We start from the raw sequence: 4418 nt of genomic DNA, 5'->3' as shown, positions 1-4418 counted from the left end.
CTCCCCCACGCTTTAGTTCCCCACTTGGATGATATAACCTTAGAGCCGTCCCCTCCCCCCATGCTTCCAGATCCTCCCGGGACCATGAATGCCCCGGAGCCGTCCCCTCCCCCCAAGCTTCCAGATCCTCCCGGGACCACGAATGCCCCGGAGCTGTCCCCTCCCCCCATGCTTCCAGATCCTCCCGGGACCACGAATGCCCCGGAGCCGTCCCCTCCCCCCATGCTTCCAGATCCTCCCGGGACCACGAATGCCCCGGAGCCGTCCCCTCCCCCCATGCTTCCAGATCCTCCCGGGACCACGAATGCCCCGGAGCCGTCCCCTCCCCCCATGCTTCCAGATCCTCCCGGGACCACGAATGCCCCCGGAGCCGTCCCCTCCCGCACTCTCAGTTTTGTCCCCTGCGCCCCGAGATCTGAAGCACCTTCATCCCGACGTGCGAAGCGGATCCCGAGGGAGCCGAGGGCCGCCTCCCGCCTTCCACGCCCCTCACGCCCCGCCTCCCGCCCCGCCTCCCGCTGACAATAGTTTGCTGCGCCCCAGACTCGTTCCCAAGGTACCCTGGGGGCGTTCCGGGCCTCCCCAGTCAGGTCTCGGACCGAGGGGTCGCAGCTGCCTCGAGCACAGGGACCGGGTTCTTTCTCGGACCCCGGGAGCTCCAGGGAGGGCTGACGCGCACACTTACACACAAGCACATTTGCACTCGCGCGCGTGCATGCACGCCCACGTGATCGTGTCCATCCCCACCCGAAGACGGGGTGCCATTCTCGGGGGCGGATGGGATGATCTGGGGGAGAACCTCTCCTCCGGAGCTGGTCTCCCCCCACGCCCCCGCTGTGGCCTGACCTTTGCGGGGCCAGCAGGAGCTGCAGTACAGGTAGCAGCCGGGTCCTGAGCACTGGCAGGGGAGCCCACGGCGGCCTCAGCTTGCTCCTCTGTACAACTCGGATAACCCCCGCGCCCCTCCCCCCCAGCCTCGTGGCGGGATCCCAGGGCCTGACGGAGCTCTCGGGAGCCCAGGAGGTGCCCTTTGAACCTTAGCCACCATTCCCGGAGCATTTGTTAAATCCGGCTCTTGCTCTCGCACCTCTTGGTTTACCTGAACCTCCCGGGTTGAAAAGTCTCCCCCAGAACGCGAGCCCTTCCTTCCTGACAGCCTTGGACATCCCTCGGAAAGGAGTCAGAGGAAGGTTCCCAAGGTCCCGACTCCTTGGCTACATGGAAATCCGCTTCCTCCAGGAGCTTCTTCAGGAACCCAGCCACCACTGATCCCCCACCGTGCCCCTCCCCCACGGAGCCCCTCCCTCCCTCCCCAAGCCCAGTTCCCCCCAGTGGTGAAGCTTTCCTTTCACTTGGTCACTTCCACACAGGCCGAGCTCCCCCTTTAAGGAAAGCTTCCTTGGACCTCCCCACCCTCGGAGCCATCCTATCTCAGTCCTTTCCCAGCCAAACTCCCGGAAGCCCGTGGCTGAACTTTGTTCCTTCCTCTGGCTCTGGCTCCTTAACTTTACTCAGTTCTTGTCCTAGTGTCCAAGTCTTCTGGAGCTCAGACTCCTGACTCAGGGAGGCCCTGCGTCCTTCCTAATGTCTACACATATTGCCTTAAGGACCCATTTTCAGAGTGTTTTTCCCTTAGGGCTGATCCAGCTATAGAGGGTCAAACATCACAGTATCCTAAGAGAACACGTGACTTTCAATAAAACCACATGGTTTACTTTAGAACAAACTCAGTCCCATCAGAACTGCATTTACAGGGACCCATCGGTCTATCCTCCAGAACCTCAATTTCCCCAAGACCTAATTTCTGCCAGGACATCTCAATGTATCCTTTGGGTCATCTACTCCAAGGTTTTCTAGTGGCAGACTTCCTACTCAGAAGAAGGGTCTGAGTCCCAGAGTACAAAGGAGGAGGGAGACTGGGAGGGGATGGACAGATGAGGGAGGAGGAGGTCTCAGGGGAAACTAGAGGTTTGCATTTGATCCAAGTACTATTGGAGCCCTAAAGTGGAACTGAGTGGACTAGAAGCAGGTCCAGGCAGAAAAAGGGACATCCCTAGGGCCATGGCATTCATGCTCACGATGACCAGGAGTGGGGCACAGGGGCCCTCATAGACCTTCTCAGAAAGACTTGGTTCACTGATGCCCATAAGGTCTCTTCTGCTTTCCACAAGGTCCTCCATTCTGAGCAAGTTGCCTTGGCCTCTTCCTGGCAGACCCCCTGGTTGGAAACAGCCTATCTTTTAGTTGAGAGGATTGTCTCCTAGAACCGGGGTGCTGTGCTTGCACTCCCCAGGTAAGTCTGAGCCTGGAGGTCAGAGAGGCTAGGTGACCAACCTGTGCTCTCCCTGACACTCCATTATAGAAAAAAAACAAACAAACAAAAAAAAAAACTATAGTCTTTTGCACCACATTCATGCCATGACTCCTGCTTACCTTAGCTCTCTAAAGCCCATCCAGAGGCCCTGCTCTCCTGACTGAAGAGACTTCTCAATTGGCCCAACCCTTATGCCCATACTGCTGCTCTCTGGCCATTGTGTGTCCCAATGACTTTCTTCCTTGCACAATGATCACAATCGCATCTTTTGGACTCATGCCCTCACTCTTATCACTAAGCCTCTCCTATGTAGAAGTAGGTAATGGTTTTCCAAACTGTTGACATTTTTGTTTTTCTTCCCAGGTTTTTTTTTACCTTCTGAATCCAATTCTTCTTGTGCAACAAGGGAACTGTTTGGTTTTGCATAATATATTGTATTGGGATATACTATAATATATTTAACATGTATGAGACTGCCTGCCATCTAGGGGAGGGGGTGGAAGGTGGGAAGGGAAAAGTCAGAACAGAAGTGAGGGTAAGGGATAATGCTGTAAAAAGTTACCCATGCATATGTTCTGTCAATAAAAAGTTATAATAAAAAAAAGAAATTTCAAGGGGAAAAAATACTTAGCAGAGGAGTGACTGGAGAGCAGCCTCTCCATGGGCTTCCTCTCAGTTTCCCCAACTAGACAATGCAGAGCTTAGCTTGGATGGTTCTCAGTCTTTCATCCCATCACCTCTCCTGCCTATGGGTCTCCCAGCCCTCCTACTGAGACATTCAAATTTCTGTGGGACCTGAAGGCAGGCCCTTGTCCTCCCTGGCCCTCAGTTTCCAAATGTAGACAAGGGGAATCATGATCTCCTTCCTGCCTTTATCTGTGGACTTCTCTGTGAAAATCAAGGTACAAACTATAGAAAGGAAGAGTGAATGCTATGTTCATTCTCCATGATATTGTGATTACTTTGCTTGTAGGAGTTATGGATCCCTGAAGGTTGAATGATGGTTTCCAGAACCTCCTAAACTTCCCATTGTGCAGAAATTGTTTCAGTGATCCTATCATGATGTTCTCCAGAAACTCCATCTGTCTTTCCTGTATTCTGTGAGGATTCCCAGCTGCTCACATCAACTGGCAGATGAAGAGCCTGTTGAATCTACTCCATTTGCTGAAACCAAGGCTAGAAGAGATCCAGCTAGTCTCGGGGGCATGGTGCCCTGAGCAGGGTGAGCCCTTCACCCTCCTGTATCAAGAAGACAATCAAAGAATCTGCCAAGTCTGCAAGCACAGCAGCTTTCACCAGTACCATACCCTGGCCCACATACAAGATCCTGCCCTGTGAAGGTAAGTCAGACAACCAAGTCAGCTTTCAGGAAGGAGTAAAAAACCTGAAAATTCCTATGCTGTGGCTCATGAGAACATGGGCTCTGGGCTCCTTGGATGATGGGATCTCCTCATTGTGTCCCACTTGGGAGCCTTTGCCCGGGCTGTTCTTGGGGCACACGAGGAATTCATCTCTCTCCCAGCTACTCAGAATCCTTAACTTCTGAGTTCCACCTGGCAGTCCCCTCTCCTGGAAGCCTTCCTGAAATTTCCTCCCTTTCTCCTACATCCTTTCAGTTATCTGAATCAATATTGAATCACCCCAAGAAGTCCTGCAACAGTCTTTTTAGGTATTAGGGAATCCAATGATTCTTGAGGGTTTTGAAGTCCTACAACAGTCTTATCATGGCTCAAAGAATCCAATGATATCTGAGAGTTTTGAAGTCCTACAACAGTCTTATCATGGCTCAGAGAATCCAATAATTCCTGAGGGTTTTGAAGTCCTAACCAATTTTTGATGTCCATGAATCAAATGCCAAAACTGCCATGCTCTTTAAGTGGTGGGCACAGTCAGTGACAGAACCACCCAATGTTTCTTGGGTTTTCTCCTTCATTTCAAGGGTTTGATTTCTGTTTCTCTCTTGTTCATTGGACAAATCAAATACACCTCATTGGCACCCATCTAATTCCTTCTCCATCTGTGGAGATACAAGCAAACCCTCTCCCCCAAGCAGTTAACTTATCCAGATCCTTCCATTCATCACTTTCTGGGTCTCTTCACATCA

Source organism: Sminthopsis crassicaudata, chromosome 3 (genome assembly GCF_048593235.1).
Source record: "Sminthopsis crassicaudata isolate SCR6 chromosome 3, ASM4859323v1, whole genome shotgun sequence".
Lineage (NCBI taxonomy): Eukaryota > Metazoa > Chordata > Mammalia > Dasyuromorphia > Dasyuridae > Sminthopsis > Sminthopsis crassicaudata.
Note: the sequence above shows the minus strand (reverse complement) of the source record.